General features: G+C 37.9%; 1 protein-coding gene and 1 non-coding gene across 11 annotated transcripts in view; one reads left to right on the forward strand and one right to left on the reverse strand.

Annotated features, from left to right (window-relative positions):
• ABI3BP (ABI family member 3 binding protein) overlaps positions 1–24,241 on the forward strand; it is a 251,566-nt gene that overhangs the window by 22,269 nt on the left and 205,056 nt on the right. The gene's annotated exons all lie outside the window — the stretch shown is intronic.
• LOC111545351 lies at positions 19,918–20,024 on the reverse strand. The gene has a single exon (XR_002732414.1). It is a non-coding gene; the product is annotated as a U6 spliceosomal RNA (small nuclear RNA).

A 24,241-nucleotide genomic window follows, 5' to 3' on the forward strand; every position in this document is an offset into this window, starting at 1 on the left:
GAAACACTTGCTTTTTATCTAATGGTGCTTATGTAAAGCCCTAATTCAAGAGCATCAGGCCTATCTTCTCTCATGGGAAGATTTCAACCAGAGGTAGCATTATAATGAAAGAATTTCTTAAATCATGAGATCCTTTCTATGTCTCTTAGAAGTCTTGTCAAATAAGCGGTCACCTCTTCTGTTTAAATGTCAGCTGGGTCCTGGAAAATGCACCAAGCAATGTCTTCACTGCAGAAATTCCTAACTGAAATACAAATGTTTGCCTGACACTTGCGAGGCATGCTGGGGAAGGCTGTATATTTAAAGGCTGTGTGTTTAATCCAGAAAATGGTATCAGCAGCCACCAAAATTCCTTGAAGCAGTTATAATTACCAAGAGAGCAGCTTGAAGAACTCTTTGTTTGATGGATATCTTGGTGTATCTCAGTTTTGATTAGGATTTAAGGAAAACAACTATTAGCCTGGAGCATGTGACAGGAGCCCCTGTGAAGGCCACTGCCCAATCTTTTCATTTTCATACTGAGATGGAGTAACAGTCACTAACAGGTGGCAGTTCATGGCCCTCCCATCTTCTTGGGCACTTGAATGTTTCCAGGAGCCCTAACCTGTAAGGAGAGGGAGAACAGGTACTGCAAATACAGAAGAAAACTTTCAGCACAAGCTGCAGAGCTGCTATCCTGGGGGAACTACCCTACCAGGAGGAAGTAACAAGCCAGGGACTTGTGCTGCCACTTGACTGCCTTTCCTCCTCCTCCTCAAGCCTGAAGGCCCAACATAGAGGAGTGAGGTCTATCCATGTGAGAGTCTGGGACTCTCTAGAATGATCAAGAGCAAGCGAATTAATAAAAATTGCTTGAATTGTTTTATGTATTTGAGAGGAGCAAGAGTAAGACCCCAAATCCCAGTCTGGGTCCATATGTCTCTATATGTCACATTACTCTGCAACTGGATACCTGTGAGTTGGGCATCATGTGCTTTGTCATATTTTCTAGTGTGTTCCCTTTGGAAGGAACTGTAGCTACTTCCCCAGGTGTCCAATGGGGTGCTCCATTTTTCACTGAAACAAAAATCAATGTATTTCAAAGTCAAATTGATACTTCTGATTTTACCACTTAGCATTGTGATGGAGTAAGAAGCCTAATTTCTGCTTCAAATCAAAAGTCAGTCATTCATTCAACAAATTCTTATCAATTGCTCATTATAGTTCAAGACCTTTCAGAGAACACATATGGATAAAAGTGACCTTTCTTTTTTAACAATATAACATAGACCTGAACAGGCCACCTGGGCATGTGACTATAGTAGATTTTAGGCTGCAGCAAGATGTTAGAGGAAAGACTAAGGTTAGACTAGACCTGTACCCATGAGAGTAGCCTCATGGGAATATTCTATTGAAAGAAATGCTGTAACTCCTATATAACATGAAATTTGTAAATGAAGACCATTTAATAATGACTTCCTTTGTAGAATACATGTAGCTTGTGATTAAGACTAATTTTACATGAGCAGAAAAAAAGTATAAAATGCATCTTCCTCTAACCTTAAAAAAAAAAAAAAAAACTTTACTCTGCTAAGATTATTGGGGATTTCCTCTGGCTCTTGGCAAATTATCTACAAAAAAATGAGTTAACACTCTTAGATGTGGACTCTTCCTACTCCACCCTGACTCTATTCCAGCAAAATTCATTCTTCCTTTTCAAAAAAGCAGGATTCTTTTTTCTTGATGACATAGGTCGGCTTTTCCATCTGTTTAGAGCTATGCCTCGAGATTTAAAGATAGTGTAGGGTTTTTTCCCCCTTTCTTTTCAAATGCACACTTTTGGAACAAGATGCTGTTCTGTATATAGCATTTATTATTTGTGATTGATGGAGGATTTTTTTCAAGTTTATAATAAAATCCAGAGTCAAGGATCTGCTGCTGGCCACATTTATTGGGCGAGCCCATCCCTTTAGTACTTGGCTCTCACTCTCTTTGTGTGAGGCAGCAGGGGATGCCTGATATGGGGCCGGATTGGTAGGCAGGAGTCCAGGGTTCTAATTCTGGCAATGCCACTGGCTAGCTCTAGAGCCCTACATAAGTCATCTAACTACACTTGGCCTCAGCTATCTCAGCTTTAAAATGAAGAGCTTGGTCTATAATCTCTAAACTCTCCTCTATCTCTAAAATTCAGGATGCTGTACTCCATATGTAAGATTACTTTGGGAATTGCTTTGTGGCTCACTGCAGGCTGTATGTGTGGAAGTCTTGGCTCTGATTCAAATCTGTGACTTTCTTGCTTTGTGGTTTGCATCACTTAGACCATGTCTATGCCTCCCCGCCCTTTGTATCAAATACTGGATCTGCGTAAGATGAGGCAACACTGACCTTATTGGTGAACAGATTACTCCTTCTACAGGTTTGAAAAAGCTCAGCAAATCCCAAAGGGCCCATGCCTGCAGGAGAAACTGACATTCAAAGAATAATCTGTACTTTTTTTTTAAGACAACAAATTATGAGTTGAACAATGAGAACATGTGGACACAGGGAGGGGAACATCACACTCTGGGGCCTGTCGGTGGGTTGGGGGTTAGGGGAGGGGTAGCATTAGGAGAAATACTTAATGCAGATGACGGGTTGATGGGTGCAGCAAACCACCATGACACATGTATATCTGTGTAACAAACCTGCACGTTCTGCACACATATCCCAGAACTTAAAGTACAATAAATAAAAATAAATGAAAAAAAGTATATTAAAGAATCAACAATATAAAATGTTGCTGTAAATAGCTATCACTTAAGGGAGCCCCAAATAATCTTCAAGTTACTTTTCGGTTTAAAAGATACAGACCTTCTAATTTCAACTTGACCACACACTATGGACTAAATGATTACCTTTAATTTTGTGAGATGGTTTTTAAGATCTGAGTTTTCACTTTCTTATTTGATTACAGCAAAATCACAAAATTAAACTAGGTAACATAATTATAGGTAGCAAAATACTATATATTTCTTGTATAGCTGTATACATTTCTTATTATGCAAGAGAATAATAAAGTGAAAAAACTGTACAAATTGGATTTTTCCTGTTCTCTTTCCAAGCATTTTAAAAGAGATTTTTAATCCATGAAATTCCTTCCTTGGCATTTTATTCCCCTTAGGGAAAAAACTATATATATCTCTCTCTTTAAAATTTCCGAAATGGATCATTCAGGATTTGTTTTTCTTAACAGGATGTTGGGATTCAAAGCTGTATATTATAGTAATAGAATAAAAGGCTGAAAGTAACTTCAATCATATACAGAATATGAGGCAGGTATGGCCAGATTGTTCTATTAGAACTCCCCAGGCTCATCCATGGCAGTCCTTGCCTGTGTCCTCTAATATCACATAGCCCCATTTTGATGTCAGTTTCAACCATCTGATGGTTGGCCCCCTCCTAATCTCAGTCATTTCAGTGAATTTAAAAAGGCAATGTGGCTACTGACCTAAATAACTACAGTTTTTCACATAGGAATTTTTTTTTTTCATTTTTTTCTTTTTCTGTGCCCCTTGCGAGCAGGAATGAATGTATATTTTTATGAAGACAAGGCTGGACTGAAAACTATTGACTATTTGCAGATTAAAATTGTGTCTTTTATAAAATGTTCATGGGGGCATTTCTATTCCTAGACTAATAGAGTAAAACTTAAAGGTCAAGCTAGTTGTAATTATTCTACCTTATTGAACTGTTTTTGAATTGATTGAAATCAGAACATTACAAAGAGACATGGGTAAATCACCATAAAATTGGAATATTTTTTATTGCATATTCACAAGTTAAATTGTTCTTTGTTAATATTGGTGCTCCAAAAGGTTGAGTGGACCGACATATCTGAAACATCATCAATCTCAAATAATATTTCTTTTTTTTTTTTTTTTTGAGATAGAGTCTCGCTCTGTTACCCAGGCTAGAGTGCAGTGGCATGACCTCAGCTCACTGCAACCTCCTCCTCCCAGGTTCAAGTGATTCTCCTGACTCAGCCTCATGAGTAGCTGGGATAACAGGTGCCCACCACCCCACACTCGGCTCATTTTTGTATTTATTTATTTATTTTTTATTTATTTATTTTATTTATTTTTTAATTATTATACTTTAAGTTCTAGGGTACATGTGCATAACGTGCAGGTTTGTTACATATGTATACTTGTGCTATGTTGGTGTGCTGCACCCATCAACTCGTCAGCACTCATCAATTCGTCATTTATATCAGGTATAACTCCCATGCAATCCCTCCCCCCTCCCCCCCATGATAGGCCCCGATGTGTGATGTTCCCCTTCCCGAGTCCAAGTGATGTCATTGTTCAGTTCCCACCTATGAGTGAGAACATGCGGTGTTTGGTTTTCTGTTCTTGTGATAGTTTGCTAAGAATGATGGTTTCCAGCTGCATCCATGTCCCTACAAAGGACGCAAACTCATCCTTTTTTATGGCTGCATAATATTCCATGGTGTATATGTGCCACATTTTCTTAATCCAGTCTGTCACAGATGGACATTTGGGTTGATTCCAAGACTTTGCTATTGTGAATAGTGCCGCAATAAACATACATGTGCATGTGTCTTTATAGCAGCATGATTTATAATCCTTTGGGTATATACCCAGTAGTGGGATGGCTGGGTCATATGGTACATCTAGATCTAGATCCTTGAGGAATCACCATACTGTTAATGGTTGAACTAGTTTACAGTCCAACCAACAGTGTAAAAGTGTTCCTATTTCTCCACATCCTCTCCAGCACCTGTTGTTTCCTGACTTTTGAATGATTGCCATTCTAACTGGTGTGAGATGGTATCTCATTGTGGTTTTGATTTGCATTTCTCTGATGGCCAGTGATGATGAGCATTTTTTCATGTGTCTGTTGGCTATATGAATGTCTTCTTTTGAGAAATGTCTGTTCATATCCTTTGCCCACTTTTTGATGGGGTTGTTTGTTTTTTTCTTGTAAATTTGTTTGAGTTCTTTGTAGATTCTGGAAATTAGCCCTTTGTCAGATGAGTAGATTGCAAAAATTTTCTCCCATTCTGTAGGTTGCCTGTTCACTCTGATGGTAGTTTCTTTTGCTGTGCAGAAGCTCTTTAGTTTAATTAGATCCCATTTGCCAATTTTGGCTTTTGCTGCCGTTGCTTTTGGTGTTTTAGACATGAAGTCCTTGCCCATGCCTATGTCCTGAATGGTATTTCTTCTAGGGTTTTTATGGTATTAAAACCCTAGAAGAAATCCTAGGTTTTCTTCTAGGGTTTTTATGGTATTAGGTCTAACATTTAAGTCCCTAATCCATCTTGAATTAATTTTCTTGTAAGTAGTAAGGAAAGGATCCAGTTTCAGCTTTCTACTTATGGCTAGCCAATTTTCCCAGCACCATTTATTAAATAGGGAGTCCTTTCCCCATTTCTTGTTTCTCTCAGGTTTGTCAAAGATCAGATGGCTGTAGATGTGTGGTATTATTTCTGAGGACTCTGTTCTGTTCCATTGGTCTATATCTCTGTTTTGGTACCAGTACCATGCTGTTTTGCTTACTGTAGCCTTGTAGTATAGTTTGAAGTCAGGTAGCGTGATGCCTCCAGCTTTGTACTTTTGACTTAGGATTGTCTTGGCAATGCGGGCTCTTTTTTGGTTCCATATGAACTTTAAAGCCGTTTTTTCCAATTCTGTGATCATTTTTGTATTTTTGACAGAGACGAGATTTCACCATGTTGGCCTGGCTGGTCATGAACTCCTGACCTCAACTGATCCACCTGCTTCGGCCTCCCAAAGTATTAGGATTACGGGTGTGAGCCACTGCACCTGGCCCTCAAATAATATTTGATTTAGCAAAATTTTAATGTAGCAAAACTTGAGCTGTCACTTGGAATTGATAGGACTCCAACAAGATTTACCTTTATTAGTCAGAATTCAGAGACCAAAACCCCAGAGGGTATACAATTCAAGCCTTTCCTTTCACAGATGAGAAAATTGAGATTTAGGAACATTAAGTCAGTTAACCATGATTACACTGCTAATCAAAAACAGACCTGGGTCTGCTAAAGTAAGGCTCCCATATCTGAGTAATCTTCAGTTTGAAAAAAAAAAAAAAAAAGCCTTACAAATTCTAGCACTTTAAAATTTATTGCACATATAACATGGTGAAGTTCTTTTGTGTAGGACTCTGTGCTCATCACAGGGGTGTGGTACAGAGATGTAGCATGTAGTCTCCTAGGGACATAATCATGAATACAAAGCCATCAATCCTGGCATCTCAAATAATACTTTACGTCTAGAAGAAGAAGGACATTCTCACATTAATTTTTTTTATGTGTGATGGATCAGGGGAGGTATTTTGAATCTTTACATGTTTTAAATTCCCATAACTTAATATTTGCTGTAATTCATATATTTAATGAAGTAAGAAACTATATTTTACAAACCACCTTAACTTCTCATTTGCAATACACCCTTGTGACAATGGAGAATCTGCTTACATTTTGTTGCTGTTTAATTATTTTACTTTCAAGCAGGGGTCAGCAAATTTTTTCTGTAATAAAAGACTGGATAGTAAATACATTAGACTTTGTGGGCCATATGGTATGTTTCATACTCAACTCTGCTATTTTTACAAAAACAGGTGGTGGACTGGATTTGGCCCATGGGCCATAGTTTGCCTTTTAGAGCATGAAATTCAGAGATAGCATTGCCTCACTTCCTTCACTTCACCAGAGAAAAGTTGGCAAAAGCTAAAGTGACGGATGAAGGTCTTACCCTGTTAGCTAGATGATCAAATTAGAGAAACTGGGTTTATTGATAACAGATCTCTTGCCTGTATTCATAGTCCACACATGAAGTCATGGTTCTCTATTTTCAACATAACAGCTGTGCACTATGGAAACAATTAGTGTTATGAATCCAATGTGACCACTTCAGGTTGGAGAACAGAGGCATTCTCAGGCTTATGAAGTCGATCGTGCTTTCATTTAGGTCTCCTAGGATCAAAGTAGGGGGAAACCTAAGCTAGTCACAGAACTGGACCTGATTCATGGACTGTTTGGGGCTCATCTTTGCCCTTGGTTGAAGTCCTCCCTTAAAGCATTCATACTTTTCACATCTTTCTACAATAAAGGGAAGATCATTATTGGATCAAATGTCCAAATAATGGACATTTTATCATTTGTAAAAATCATCTAAAACATGAATTGAGCAGGCTGAGGACAAGGATTTTGTTTTATCCCAAGCTGTGGCGTTTTGGCAAATCACATCACAATCTAGCCTTTGCTGACCTCATCTGTTACAATCCCCAAGGCCACCACCACCACACTACCACACACTAACACACTAACACACACACATCTGTTACGATCCCCAAGGCCACCGTTAACACACCATGATTCCATTCTTCAGAGCACCCAGATACACATACACCCTGGTACACAGAAGTTTCTCAATAAACTTTTTTTAAATTAATGACGTATAAACTCAGTCCTTTCCTTACTGAAACACCTTCTGATGGTTCACTGAATTCTTCCTCTGTTATTTGTTTTGTTTTGTTTTATTCGGAGTAAAGGGTTTCCATGTTTTCACATCATTGCTGTAACAAATTTAATAGGATGTACTTTGGTTTAGCAATAATTGGCCATTCTGGAGGGCATCTATTAAAACTATAGAGTTGATTTTCTTTTATAAACACTGATATTTAAATAAACTGGAATGTTTAATGGTTTGAATGGCCCAAAATTTTGTCACAACATCCATAAGTTTTCTAAATTTTCTTAGTCCTTGAGGCAGATGGGACTTGAGAAAGATGGCATTTGAGATGAGTTAGGGTCATGGCCCCTCATGTGGATTTACCTTAGATTCATGATTCTGCTAGTTCAGATGTCCAAGGTTTGAACTCTTACTGAAAAGAGTTGGCTTATGTGTGGAAGGAGAGTTGGGTATGGAAAGGGAGCAGCAAAGGTTCAATAAGAAGGCTCAACTCCAAAGTTATCTCTGATCACTTCACTTATACTATTAGAACTTAATGCAGTTTGGTTTTCCTTATTAATACAAAAATTTATCATGAGATAAGAAACTTCTTCATTCTTTATGAGTCTTTACACTTTAATAGCAACTAGCTCTTCAGATCTTTTCCAGTGTGACAGCTAACCAATCAAAGCTTTAAAGAAGAGAGGCTGGTACAACTAGTGAGGGCAGAAGCCAGAATTTGGGGGAAATATGCAGAAATTAGAAACAGGGGGATGCCAAAATTTTTGTCTATAGAATTTTACCCCCCAGGACCAACTTTGGATGTTTGCTGAGATGCTATTGGTTAATCGAGATTTCTGGGCTGTTGGGTGCCTCTTGTGTGCCAGGACCCATGCATTAGAAATATTAAAGTGAAGAAAAATGGACAATTGTGACTTCAGGTGGCTTACATTCTAGTGAGGCAAAAAGAGGTTAAACACATAAGAGTGAAGTGGCCACACTGTCTTGTGTATATACCCTGGAGTTCGTTGTTACGTGCCAGGAAAATTTAGGACATGGGACACATACAAGTTTAGAAGCAGAGGTTTAATAAGCAGAAGAGAAAGCGCAACAGCGCTCTCCATAGAGAGAGGGGTCTCTGAGCAGAAAGGACCTGCTGGCGGGGATGCCCCGGAATATATAGTCCAATTTGAGGAAGTGGCGTCTGATTTACGCAGGGCTCACATATTAGTTTGATCAGGTATGACATTTACATAGCGTCTGAGGAAGGCTGGTCCCCCAACCCTAATCTTATTATGCAAATGGCTTTCCAGTTGATCAGCGCCATCTTGTCTGCTCTTTACTGTACAAGTGGCTGACAAAGAAAGAGAAGATGGAGCTGCCATCTTGAACATGTCTAGTCCATAGTTCCTGCCGGCATTCACCCATGCAAGCTCCCACCTTGCAGGCTGTTTTTTTGCTAGAAAACGACTTGGGGCTGCTTTTATCAAAAGGAAAAGTCTTACCGAGGACTCCCATACCCTTATTATGTGCCTGAGTGATTTCTTCTTAATTCCTGTATTAATAGTATACTCAATAAATAATGCAAACTAAGATGAATGTTTTTTGTGAAGGAGGGCTAAAAACAGAGAAACCAACTGGAGCCTGGGATGTCAGAGGAGGCTTTTATAAGAAAGGAACTCTTGAATCAAGTCTGAAGGATGAGTGAGTGTTAACTAACTGAGGACTTTCAGGGCTGGTTAGTGAATGACTTCATGGGAGTGAAATCAAAGCCTCCCTGGGAGAGGGACCAGCTCTGAACAGACACCCTACTGTGGATGGAGCAGGTAGCTGGGTGGAAATAACAGCTGGCCAGTGCGACTGGAGCACAGCAACTAAGCGGAGAGGGCTTAGAATGAACCTGGAGAGAAAAAGAAACAGGGACTAACTCATACATTGGAGGGTCAGCTACATCGAAATTATTAGTCACCATCTGGGAACAATGGAAACTGTTGAAATGTCCTAAACATGAGCTATATGATCTGAATTATATTTAAAAAGACGTCTCTGGTTACCAGTGTAGAGTCTATCATAGTAGCTGAAGTAAGAGATAGTGGTGGCTTGGACTACTAATGCTTACTAGTGGTAATTTAGTGGTGATAAGTAAAAAAGGAATAAAAGTATAAGATATAAAGAAGGTGAAAATATACAGATTTGACGATCAGATATTTGAGGAGAAAAGAAGAAAGCATCAAAGATGACTCCTGGGTTTCTACCCTACACATATAGTGAGCACTGAAAAATGTAGTGGTTGAGAATGTGAATCATAACTTTGCCTTTGTTCAAATCCCAACCCTGCCACTTAGTAACGGTGTGATCTTGGGCCAATTGCTTAACCACTGTATGCCTCCATTTCTCATCTTGGAAATGTAGGTGGAGATGATGCTAGTAGCCACATCATAGTTATAAAAAAAGATTAAATGGGTTAACATATATATACAGTACCTGACCCAGAATCGGTATTACCAGTGGTTAGTTTTCAGCATCACTACATGAGTGATGGTTATTTCCTGTACTAGAAAAGAGTCAGATGTAGGGCTAAAAATTATGGCTTCAGTGTTAGATTTATTGAGTCTGAGGTGCCTTTCAGACTTATTAGCGAATAGTGCTGTGTAGGCTGTTTCATATAAGAGTCTAGAACTCAGGGATTAGTTCTGCACTAGGGCTACAAATTTAGGAGCTCTCAGTGTATAAGTGATAATTCAAGTCATGAAATCAATGCAATCACCAAAAAATGTTTCAGAATGAGCCCCAAGGTCCTCCACTATATAATGACCAGGTAGATGAGTTTGAGCTTACAGAGAGACCGAAATGACCAGTCAGAGAAGTGGGAGAATATTTGAAGAAGGAGGGTATAGTCAACAGTGTCGAATGCTAATCTTTAAGTAAAAATGAGGAGTATCTAGTGAATCTAGTGAAGTCACTGCTGACCTTACACAGAGTGTTTTGTTTGTGTAATTGACACAGAAGCTATTTAGTAGCTTAATTTCGTGGACTGAAGGGAGCTATTTCGTGGACTGAAGGGAGAAGGAAATAGAAGGAGAGAAGAGGGAGCAAGAGCTGAAAGAGCATGCAAGGTCAGATGAGGACAATGTTTTGTTACTGTTGTTTTTTAAGATAAGCGAGATTTGAGTGTTTTAACTGTCAAAGATAAGGACCAAGTTGAAAGAAACTCATTGAATAGTGCAATTTTCCTAAAGAAAAAAGGAGAATTACTAAGATGTAGAGTATAGACAGAGTAATTAGATAAAGGGACAGCCAATTCCTGTTATGCAGAACAAGAAAGGAGAGGGATGGGTGTTGACGTAGACAGGTTTATAGGTTCGAAAGTGGGAATTTGAGGGAATTTCTATTCGATGAGTTCAATTTTCTGTTGAAGAGAGAATCTGCCAAGTGAGGAGACAGAAGTCAGAAGAAAGGGCTATCATTTGACAAGTTATGGGAGAAGATGAGAATGACTTGGCAAGAGGAATGAGGACCCACTTGAGATTAGTGACCATGAATTTATACTTATACCATCTTCTCTACTATGTGATGTTTTCTAGAAGAGTTTGCCACTTGGAGGCAGGTGCCATGAAAGGAGATTATTGGGCTCATCCATAGTTGAGATATCTCTAGAAGGATGTGACAGGAAAAAAGTAAGCTACGTATTTGGAGGTTTGGCAAGAAGATCATTGCAGTGATGGGCCATGGAATCTAATCACGTACCATGGAAGAGGCTGCTAGTTTGGGAGGAAGTAAAAAACATCCATGAAGGCTATTTTTCAATGATGTCTAAGAGTGTGGAGAAAGTAGTTTAACAAGCAGGAAGAGGCTGTAGTTAAAGACTGGGATCCTTTGGAAGTGGAACAGATTTATTGAAGGTAATTTTATGGCTGACTTACATAGAAATGTCTTAATAGAAAGTTCACTTTTTGTAACACATGGAATCTTGCACAACAAGAAAGTGACTTTTTGCATCATAGTAGCAGTAATAATATCTGTATCTGGGTTCATAACTTGATGTAGCTCTAACTATGAATTAGGATAAGTTTTCTCCTCCTTTGCCCATATTATGTTCTCACTGGTATCGCATCAACTGTTGTATCTGACCATCCCTCTTATTCTTTCGAAATGGGGGATCATTACATTTCTTGATCTTTTGAATAGTGTTTATTGCTGTCAACCTCACTCCATCCTGCAGTGATCCTTCACTTCCTAAGTATGTGTGATTTCTACCTGAGCCCTGGGAGAGAGCATTTCTTGATAATTTTCTGTTTGTTATTAACACAGGTAGCTTGTGTCTCTAAAATTGACACTGTAATTTAAAATTGGAAATTCAAGCATGATGGTGAGCAGCTGGGGTGAGGTATGTTTGGGGATAGTATTTCAGTGCCTGAAATCAGGCCCCAGCCACTTCTTTCTTTAGCCTGGTTGGTACTAGGGCTGCCTTTGTTGTGCCTTACTATTTATAAAGTCTGCCTTTGAGTGGTCTGATGTAAAGACACTATATTCATTTTCTATTGCAGCCATAAGAAATTACCACCAACCTAGCAGTTTAAAACAGCACAAATGTATTATCTTACAGCTCTGTAGGTCAAAAGTCTGGGTGGGCTTTGCTAGTTTCTCTGCTCCAAGTCTTACAAGACTGAAATAAAAGTGTCAGCTAGCATGGGCTCTCATCTGGAGGCTGGGGTGTTGTGAGGGCCAGACGGTGAGAATCCAGTTCCAGGCTCATTCAGGTTCTTTGCAGAAGTAAGTTTCACCTGGTTGTTAAATGAGGACCCTGTTTCCTTGCTGACTGTTGGCTGGAAGTCATTTTCAGCTTCTAGAGGCCACCAATATTTCTTGCATGTGGTTCCCTTCATTCATCTTCAAAGTCCGCAATTATGGGTTGAGTCTTTTGCATGCTTTGAATTTCTCTGACATCCCTTCTGCCTCATATCTCCTGCTTGCAGCCATAGAAAGTTCTCTGCTTTTAACGAGACATGATTAGATTGAGCCTATGCAGATATTCTATAAGAATCTTCCTCTTTAATGTATTTTATTCTTCTGTCTGTAATATGTCTTTTTGCCATGGTCATCTTCCAGTTTTTGTTTTTCCAGCAATTTAAAGATGATGTGGATATGTGATTTGGTGTTTATTTATTTTAAAAAATTCTTCAATTATTTCTCTCTTCAAACATTTCTTCTGTTCAATTCTCTCTTTGTCTTCCGAGTTTCCAGTTACATGCATGTTGCGCTCGTTCATACTACCCCTCTTGAATGCCCTACTTTAAAAAAATCTTCATTCCTTGTTCTTTTCTCTATTATTTTTTCATTTCTGATATTTCACTTTGATTCTTTCTTATTCTTCTGAAATTATCATCTGAGTATACATACTATCTTTTCCATAAGAGCCTTAAGCATGTTTATCATAATTATTTTAAATTCCCCATGTAATAGTTCCAACATCTGTGTCATATCAAACTCTGATTATGTTGATTGATTTGTCTCTTGACAGGGTGTTATCCTTTTTTTCTTTTGGTTCTTTGCAAATATAATTCCTTTTAGAAAAACTAACATTTATATAGTCATATATAGACATTATGTAGGACAGTAGACACTGAGGGAAATAGATTTAAGGCTGAAAATTCGCATGCATTTTCTTTTGTTAGGCCTTTACTGTGGTAGATTGAGACAACTGGGTCATTAGTTGAGCTGAGTTTGCATTATGTTGTTGCCATGGCTACCCCAGTGCACCACAGGCCTCAAATTTCTGTAGCATTATCTTATAAAGTCAAGACTGATTTACCAGAGAGTATTTTTTTTTAATGTCTGTTCTACCCTACCCTCAGCTTTGGATCTTCCCTTTGAGCCTATACCACAAAGAAGGTTTTTCTCCAACCTTTAAATGCTCACCTGGGCAGTAGACTACTGTTACTTGTTATGCAATGATTATTAGCCGATTGATAGGGGACATTGAGGAGTCTTTTTGTTGTTTTGATTCAGCCTTATTCTTAAGGAAGCCCCATGTTCTGGGTCTTAGGATTGGGGTCTTTTCCTCTCTGTGGAAGGTTTCTAATAGTCTGGCCTAGAAGATATTCCCATCCCTCCCTTAGGAACACAGCATGTTTTCCTGTTCCCTGATTCTGGCTGCAGTGGATCTTCACCTATGCCCTGGAGCAACAAGACAGTGGTTCTTCCCCTGTGGGGTTAGGCTTATGGTCCATAGGAAAGATAAAAGGATCTGGGTGGTTTTGAGAATGTCCATGGAGGGCATTCTCAGAACTCTCTTGCTGTTTCCGATCTTTTCTGTAAGTAACCATGAGGTTTGTGAAGAGCCCACAAGTAGATAAAAACTCCCTTTGTGTCCTTGATTCTCAGGGATTCTGTATTCGAATGATAGTCTACATTTCCAGGCTTTTAGGAATTCACTAAAAATTTTAACCAAATTTATCTTACTAGCTTTTATAGCATCCAGTGGCATCTCTCTTTGGATATGCTTATGTTTGATTTCCATTTTCTCTGCAACTTTAGCTCTTTGATGAGTTTTAGAAACATTACAAATTTGAAGACTGTTTGGAGGTTGTTTGTTTTCTTTTTTGCTTGTTGCAAAGGTGGGAGTAATGTTTACATCCTGAATGGATACCAGAAGTTCAATGTTTTACAAAAGTTTTAGGACACCTTCATAATATATTCCTGTTTTAAAACTACAGGTATGACTTACTCCTTTTATTAGTTTTCCCAATGTATACATTACCGGATATTTATCATGTGGTAAAATTGTACTGGATAAAATACTGTTGCTTATCCTTCTGGTTAAGTATATCCTCAAAGTACATTCACTCTAATGAATTAAGGCAGCAAAGGAAATACTTGTTCCAACTGTTGCTTTGTCTCTCCTCACTCACTTTATCTCTTCTTTGTTCTCCTTCTCATTTCTTGGTCAACTTATTATTTTTAGCACCAGCCACATATTTCTCAATTTGGACAATTTTTTTAAATAATAAATGTATTTCTTAGTTTCACCAGCAGGTGAGGATTTACAATCAAACTCATTGTCTTATATTCAGAATATAGTCCATTAGGATTTAACAACAGATTAACTAAAGCAACTCTGAGTTTGTTTTAGTTAATCTGTCGACAACATTTGATAGTGTCTACTTTCTATTTCATGAGATACACATGTTTTTCCTTATGGATTCCAAAACTCCATTGTCTTTTCTTTTACCTCATGAGCTATTTCTCAGTGTCGCTGGTTTTGTCATTTTCCTCCAGCTCTAAATATCAAGAATCTCCAAGGATTGAAACCAGATGCTTTGTCTTTACCATATATCAATCCATGAATTAACTGACTTAGACTATTTTAATGATAGAGTCCACAAATAGTAATAAGCAGGTACACTAAGTACCTCACAATTTCCCTGCATCAGGAGCTGAGCTGTGAACAGGGGAGCCAGGGTCAAATTTAAGGTTTGATTCTCCCTTAGCAAGTAGTTTAACATCTCTGGGTTCAAGTTTCCTCTTTTGTCTGGTTTTCCTCCTTTCTCTCTGGCTGCTATTAAGTCTCCTTTGCTGATTCATTCTCATTTTACCAGTCTCTTAAATTGGAGTGTCCTAGGACTGAGTTCCTGGATCTCTTCTATCTGCACTCCCTCCCTTGGTGATCTCATCTAGTCTTATGACTTTAAATACGGTCTAAATACTAACAAGTTCCAAATTTATATCTCTAGCCCTGACCACTCCCTTCAACTTCAGATCCATTTATCTAACTCCCTACTTAATATCTCTATTTGGCTTTCTAATAGACATGCAGGTTTCGCCTGTTCAAAACCTAGCTTCTAAATGCCTCTACCCCATATTTTCCTGTCCTGTAGTCTTTCCCAACTCAACTAAAGACAACTCTATCTTTCCATTACTCCGGTCAATAAAACTGGAGACATCTGTAGCTCCTCATAAATTTCTCTTTTGATTCATCGACAAGATTTTTAGCTCTGCTTTCAAGTTTTATCAAGAAAATTTTTCTCTATTTTTCTTACTCAAATGATCTTCCACCTTGATTGAAACTACCACCATCTCTTACTTGGATTATTGCTATAGTTTCCTAAATAGTTTCCCTGTTTTTGGCTCTTAGACTATTCTCAACACAGCACCTAAAGTAATTCTGTAAAAATATAAATCAGATTTTAATCATTTCTCTGCTGTAAAACCTCTAATAACTTACCACCACAGAATAAAAGCCAAATTCCCTCAATGTCCTCTAAGACCCTATCCATCTGGCCCGGCTACCTCTAGCTTCACCTCTTCCTGTTTTCTCCTCACTCATCTTCCTATAGCCACAGTAACCAGGCATGTTCCTTTCTCTGGGTCTTTGCACTTGGTATTCCTTCTGACTAGAATGTTCTTCCTCCAAATGTCTGAATGGTGCGTTATTATCATTATCTGTTTCACTTCCTTCAGGGCTTTATTCTAAAGTGAAGCCTCCTCCCCTCTCTATCAAAAATTGTGCCCCTTCCCACCCTGACTCCTCCTGGTTCCTTGCTTTACTTTCCCCCTCAGCATTTATCACCACCTGTACTCGTTAGATTAGGCTTGATTGTGTCTCAACAACAAACCCCCAAATCTCAAAGGCTTAAAAACATAGAAACATATTTTTTTGCTCAATCACATGTTTACCAGGGCCTCTGTTTGTAGTCTCTTAAGACCCAGGCTCCATCTGGTCAGTTGCTTCCTTGCAGGACAGGAAGAACAGAGTTGGAGGGTCTGGCACCAACAACTTAATGAATTGACCTGGAAGTGGCTTATGTCCCTTTTGTGCACAATCTGCTGGTGAGAATTAGTTACATGATTGTGACTAACTTCAAGAGATGGGGACATATAATTTTCATGTGGTCAGAATAATAGGGGAATCAGGTATCAAGAAACAGAGGTGGTATCTGCCCCATCATTTGACATGCCATATATATTTTGTGTGTGTGTGTGTGTGTGTGTATGTTGTTTTTCTGTTTTTTTGAGACAGAGTCTGAGTCTTGCTCTTGCCTAGGCTAGAATGCAGTGGCGCAATCTCAGCTTACTGCAAACTCCACCTCCCGGGTTCAAGCAATTCTCCCTGCCTTAGCCTCCTGAGTAGCTGGGATTACAGGTGTCTGCCACCGTGCCTGGCTAATTTTTGTATTTTTGTAGAGACCGGGTTTCACCACGTTGGGCAGGCTGGTCTCGAACTCCTGACCTCAGGTGATCTGCCCACCTCGACCTCCGAAAATGCTGGGATTACAGGCATGAGCACCCGCGCCTGGCCTGACATACCATATGTTTTACTTATTATTTCTTTATTTATCTCTTCTCACTAGAAGGTAAACTCAATGAAAATATGGGTTTTTGTTTGTTTTTATTAACTGTTTGTTTTGTTCCAGCTTGTGGCAGAGAGCTTTGCATATTCTAGGTACTCAATAAATATTTGTTAAATAAATGAGTGATTGGATTTTTATAATGATTTTACGAAAAAGAAATACCAACCTTCCTTGCAGATTTGTAGATAGATGCAAAAGATTCCATGTGTAAAGTATTGTTAATACTATTACTTCTTGTTGTGTGGTAGAATTCTAATTAGAAGACATCTGTGAAATGGGAGATATAAAAATATTATCCAAACAATGGAGGATACAGGCAGAGAATAATCTAATTTAAAATCTTATGAAGAAGAGAAACACAGAAGTAAAACATCTAATATGGCTGCCACTATATTTAATAGTTGCTACATGCATGGAAATCATCCAATATCATTTACAGGGCAAAAAAAAAAAAAAAATAGTCCCAGTGAACATGTTGTAAAGGGAAACCGAATCAGCACAGACATTTGCGACAGTAAAGTTCATCTTCACTTGTTAAAAAGTCCACCCAGCCCTGTGCCTTGCCCTGCTCTGATGATGCTATTGAGACACCCATCTGACATGCATGGAGTATCGTACTTGGATCTCTATCAGGGACAGGACCGCAGTCTTTTCTTGGATCCAGTCTGTTCTTTTACTGAGCAGACAGCAAGCCCCTCATGCTAGAAATATGCAGCTGGGATTCTCAACATCAAAACTTCCACTTCTGCCTGATGACACACGTGCTGACTGCTCTGTGTGGTTATGGAATGCCTTTGCTGATTTTATGAGAAGAGACATGTCTTACTTTCCCTGCCCAATCCCTTGCCAGTTGAGCTTTATGATTCTGTATAAAGAAAAAAAAAGTCAAAATTTAAAATGTTAAAGGGATGACAAACACGTTTACTTTTGCCCTGGGCTTGGTGGTAACGTGCTGTTTCTTGATAATAATGACAGCTGCTAATAGGCATTTTCCATGTGTGTTCTTATGTCTTGCGGATTTATGTGACAGTTTATCTGGTGCTTTAGTTGGGGCCCAGAATGTAGAGGAAAAGCGTTCACCACCCCATTAGTAATAATGCAGATGAACTAATCCATTGCCACTCAAACAAGATTTTCATGCTAATTATCTATCAAGATCATCCATGTGTGATGTACAGGTCTGTGGAACTGTTTGGATCTAGGCTGGTTCATTCCACATGTTTTTGAAGGGCATAGCTGAGACTTATATTGTAAAGTACCTGTCATTCTTAACATAGTCAGTTTATTGCTACTTTATTTACATAAATTATAATAGCGAAGGATAGAGGAAATGGATAAGGAATGAGGAGAGGCTGCCAGAGAATGGCTATTTTAAAAATAAATGTATGAAGGAAGGGCATGTAAGTGACAATAAGCCTTAAATTGATATTTCGTGACTGATCGTGAGCCAGTGAAATGCTATACAAAGGGTAATTCCAAGATTTCATGACTCCCAGCCTTCTTTGTCCTTTTTATAATTTTACCAGAAGAAAAAATTGGAGTTGTTGTCTTTTTGGTCTGAAGTTAATGCTTCCTGTTTGTATTGCTGATTCCAAGTTTTGGGTTATTACGCCACATTAGAAAATAGCAATAAGTCTTTCATATGACCACTGAATTATTTCTAAATAATTAAAAGATATATAAATTAATAATAAAAGGTAACTATCTCATGTATATTTCTAAATGCTGTGTTTGAGAGGAGTTGTTCTGATGAGCACCAGAAATATAGTGCTAGAGGTCACTGTATCTGGACCTTTGTTAAATGTACTAGTATTTGGGAGCGAGAAAGACAGTTCATCCTAAGAGCTAATGTACAGTCTGGCCCCAAGAGGGAGGGAGAATAGTTACAATTACTTTTAAGTTCTTCCCAACTCTGAGTTTCCAAGTATCTATGAGCATGATCCTTTCTTTTTAATCAAACTGGTCTATTTGCTTTTTTAAAATTTTGTACAGGGTTTGCAGTTCAATGTGGGCTTCTTACTACTACCATTTTTTACCTGAAACATTCTTTCAAGTCCTGCCTTTTATTTGACTCTTATTTTCAAAGTTAAGCTGAAGTCTCACCTTCTCCATGAACTTTTGCCTAGAGAATAATACCCACTCCCTCTAAATTCAAGAAATGTAAAGCACTGCTTTGTATGACAATCGTCTGTCTAACTGTCTGGTAATCTCTTTGAGATCAAAAAAATGGTGTTTCTTTCTCTGAGAAGTGTTCCCAACAGTATCTTCTTACATGCCTCAGAAAAATCCTTGTTTTCCTTTGCAAATGTAATTTTTTGCATATAGCTCTTATCATGTGTCAACGTTAACTCTTGGAGAGCAGAATCCCTCACTACTGAGGTGTGATGTAGTATCTTACTCATTTTTGCATACACACTATTTAGCATGTGCCTATGACATTATTTTGTGATCGTCTATTTTTTCTTCATTTATGAGTATAGCCTTATTCTGACGTTTATTCTGTGAGCATTAAGGAGTCACGTGCTGCTTTTGTCCAGCAGGGGAAGAGGAAAGAGATAACATAATAAAGTAGTATTGTACAGTGATTAACCTGGAAATAGTGGGAAGGGTGGACTGGAAAGGTAAGAGGTTGTTAATTATAAAAATGGGTAAGACTGGCTGGTCTTTTCAGGCCAAGCCTATGGATATTATGTAGGCACAGGAGACAAAGTTGCCTAGTGTTTGAAGCTCAGAAATGCATTTACCCAAAAAGGAATGAGCCCTTCCTACATGGGTTTGAAAGAAGTATATTTGAAAAGTGAAAAGAATCAAAGATGACATCAAGAGGATGCAGGATGAAGTTTTAGAAGCTAGAAATGCAAAGAGAGAGTCAAAGAGTGGGTAAAATAGAGCAAGTAAACAGCTCAGGGGAGCCAGGTGGAATTTTATAGAAATAAAAGGAAAGATGGTATAGAAACTTCATCTAGAATACATAAAAGAGAAACAAGCAATTCCAAGTTGAGATGATTTTGTATTTATGTCCTCAGTGTCTTAGTGCTTTGCTGATGAGCCTCTCTCTAAAAATACTTTTCTTTTTTTAATGTATCTTATTTACAATTCTTTCTTTTGTTTATGAAAATATCGAACACTTCACAAATTTGTGTGTAATCCTTGCGCAAGAGCCATGCTAATCTTCTCTGTATACTTCCAACTTTAGTATATGTGCTGCCGAAGCCAGCACAACAGTTTTCTTAAATTATAAAATACCTATTTGTTTCTTTTAATTTAAATAAAATATAACTATTTTGTGTACATATTAATAAATCAAATAGCATATTCCATGGTGTTTTTGTACCAAATTACAATTAGAGTGTTTAATTTTTTTCTAGTACAAAAGATGCAGTATATAGTACATATGCAAGGCTAACATCATTTTCTTCTTATTTAATTATTTTTAATTAACAAAAATCCTATGTGTTTATGGTGTATAATGTGATGTTTTGAAACATGTATACATTGTAGAATGGCTAAATCAAGCTAATTAACCAAGCTAATTGCTTTACATGACGTTTTTTGTATCTTAAAGTCTACTTTTAGCAATTTTCAAGTGTACTTGAATTGTTGTTAACTATATTGTTATTGACTATAGTCACTATGTTGTACAGTAGGTATTGTGAACTTAAAATGTTTCTTGAGATGAATTGATCTGGAAGGGAGACAGTTTTGGCCAAAATTTAAGGGATTATTTGTAGAAAAGAGATAAAAATGCCTTTTCCCCTTAGAGATCAGAATACTAGCAGGAGGAGCTGGGATTTTCTTCAACTGTGTACAAATGGGGTGAACTGGAGTTAATAAACAGTGATCTTGTTGGGTGGGGCTAAGAAAGAAGGTGAGATAGGAATTGCTGGAAAACATTGACTTGTTTACAACTCATTGCAAGTAATTTAAATGAAATGAAACCATAACCTATATACGGTTTGTCCTTAAGAATGTCTTCTGTTATAATAAAATTTTGGGCTCAAGATGACCTGCACCAAAGTGGTCAAGGAGAAGGAAAAGAAGAAAACTCACGTTTTAATTAGAATTTTAGTCTTTCAGAAGAGAACCACTGCTCCAAGTCCTCAGGATGGTAATAAACGGAGTCATAGGTATCCTTGCATTTGGACTTCTCCGTGTTTTATGCAGGTTTTGGATCAAGGTGTGTATAAAACCTGACTCTTCAAGTGTGACTTGGGTGCCTAGGACTGTGACACATCACAGACGGTAGAAAAGTAAACTGGTTTTGAGGAAGATAATGATGGTTGGAGCCTGACCGCATGAACGGAAGTGTCAGTGGCTCACAAAGCCTGTAGGGCTGGAGCCAAATGAGTATTCAGAAATAGAGGTTCAGATATCAGAATCAGCTAAGCTACTTATAGTTAGCAGCTAAGTTATGATTGAAGCCTTAACTATAAAGGAGTTCCCTAAAGGAGCAAAAGAGAGAACCTTTGTGAATTGCCATGTTTTGAGGGCCAGAGGAGGAAGAGAAGTAATGGAGAGAGATGGAGATTTCATGGAAAATGAGAATTAGGATACCACTGTGTCACAGAGTAAAATCAAGGTGTAGGGAGAGGTGGAGCAAAGGGTGCTCACACACATGCATACACAAGTAAGGGCAGATATATTAGGTTGGTCAGAGGTCTGCAATGCTACACGGAAGATATGGGAAATGAGAACTTCAAACAAATGTCTGAAACTTGGGATTCTCCAATCTGCACTAGACTTATCTCAGATATTTTTAGAATCATTAAAACCATTGGCATTATTCTAATGCTGGTGTGGGAAATAATAGATATTTTGTTATTCTCCTGTGAGCAATTAATGTGGCAGATGAATGTTACGAATTAGTTCACATTGTTCTTTTGAGAGGTTTTGGGTGCATCTTATCCTCAGTTGACTTTAGTGTGCTGGGATTAATGTAATGTTCCCTAGGCACGTGGCCTCAGCCCCATAAAACAGGTTGTCACGTTACCATGAATGACTATTATGAGATGCCTGGATGAGGATGGACACCACAGAGATCAAGTACATGCATATGATAATTAGAACCCTTAGAAATGACTCTCCACTCAGAAGAAATATTTCCTTGTGGAAATGATATGAAATGCCATTAGATATTTACAATCATATTAATTTTTAAAAGAGAGTAGATGAAAAGAGTGTTTGACCAGAAAGAGATGTTGGCAGTGTACACCTTATATAATATCATGTAGAATGAATTATCACAGATATCAACACCTCAACATTCATCTTTACTTTTCCTCAGTCTGAATTTTCCTTCTTCCCATTCTCTGGACAAGTCCTTCTTGACATTCAAGACCCAGATCAGATGCCACTTCTTCTGTGATACCATTCCTGACTCACCCACTTCTAACTAGTCAATGCTCCTCTGAATTACCTCTGCATATGGCTCCCTACTCTGTGTAGAATTTGTTGAGTGCATTGAGTAATAACTCTTACAAGTCTATATCCTCCAGTACAGTACAGTTTATTTGAAGAGATGCATTTGCTTATTAGAGTATTAATTCCTATCAAGCATAATATTTTCCATTTGAAAAAATTATTGTATGTGTTTGTTCATTCATTCAAAACATATTAATTGAATATCCTTTCTCTGCCAGGCACTGTGCTAGGGACAGTATCCTTGTATAGCTTATAGTCTGCATATAAACATCTATATAGAATGAATTTTTGGTTGAAAGACAAGGAATGTTAAAAATTCAAAGTACACTGAAATCAAAAAGAACCCATGGATGAAGTCGGATCAAAAACAACCATTACTGAGCTGCACAGTTCAGGAACTGCTTTTCACAATCTATTTCACTTAATCTTCCCATCAAGTCTGACAGGGTTCTATGATTAATACTACTTTATAGGGGGAAAGGTGACATTTGGATAGTAAGTGAATTATCCATATAGCAATTGAACAAAAGGGGAATTGTGGGTTTAATTTGGGACTTGAATACAGATTTTCCAGCTCTAAACCCTGTGGCCCATTACATTCCACTATACAGTCCCCCTTCTTCAAAACACCACTCCTTATAGGATCACACGAGCAATCTCAAGGTCATGGAAATATCAGTGCTTCCATAGCCAAAAATTTTAGCAATAATCTCACAAACAATACAATGAGCTTATCTAATTGTCATATGGATTCAATAAAACAGATCTCAAATGTTACTTTTAAAAACTGAGCTCAAACTTTGTAAGATCAATACCTTATCCCTAAAATGAATACCAAATTTCACCAAAATAAATTGAATTGTTGACCAGGCATGGTGGCTCACACCTGTAATCCCAGCACCTTTTGAGGCCAAGGTGGGCAGATCCCTTGAAGCCAACAGTTCAAGACCAGCCTGGTCAACATGGCGAAACTCTGTCTCTACTAAAAATACCAAAAAAAAAAAAAAAAAAAAAAAAAAACAAGAGCCATGTATGGTGTTGTACGCCTGTAGTCCCAGCTACTTGGGAGGCTGAGGCACAAGAATTGCTTGAGCCTGTGAGGTAGAAGCTGCAGTGAGCCAAGACCGCACCACTACACTCCAGCCTGGGTGACGGAGAGAGAATCTGTCTCAACAATAAATAAATAAATAAATACTTCAATTGTGAATTTATTGAGATGATTGTTAAACTGTGCTAACTCACTGAGATGATACAGGGTCCGTTTACCTACTATCAAGGAAAATTCCCCATGAATTAATTGAAAGATAGTAGTGTCATTAAAAATAAAGATATAAAGCTATATTTATATTGAAGAAAATACAGGTTATGGAACAGCACTTGGAGTGTAACCTTATTTTTGTAGACTGTAATATATTATTCCCAGGAAAAAATATCTGGAACAACATACAAAAATGTTTACAGAAGATTTATCTGCATATTAAATGAATAACTTTTAAAAAATATTCTCTTTTCCAACTCTCTTAAATTTCTTATTAAAATAAATACATACAAGTTGAGTATCCCAAATGCTTGAAGGAAATGCTCATTAGAGCATTTTGGATTTTGAATGTTTGGATTTGTGATGCTCAACCCGTGTAAGGCAAATATTCCAAAATCCTAAAAGAATCTGAAATTTGAAAAATGTCTGGCCCCAAACATTTAGGATAAAGGATAGTCAACCAGTATTATTTGTATAATTTTTTAAGTTAAAAAGTCAATTACAGGGACTATTACTGGGGTAGAGGAAAGGGAGATGAAAATGTGCCACCAGCCTGGGAGGAAAGTGAAATGAGTGATTTGGGAAAGACAGAAGTATTCATATAGTAAGTTGTAAGCAATTTAATTCCCAGGCTGTCTCTGCCAATAGTGACAATTAAACTGAAATTGCTTTGTTTTCATCTAGCTTTTGGCTAAACAGAATTAATAACAGCTGATTTTAGTAACACATTCTGTTTGCAGTAAGGACCTGTATGGATC

The sequence above is a fragment of the Piliocolobus tephrosceles genome, chromosome 2 (genome assembly GCF_002776525.5).
Source record: "Piliocolobus tephrosceles isolate RC106 chromosome 2, ASM277652v3, whole genome shotgun sequence".
Lineage (NCBI taxonomy): Eukaryota > Metazoa > Chordata > Mammalia > Primates > Cercopithecidae > Piliocolobus > Piliocolobus tephrosceles.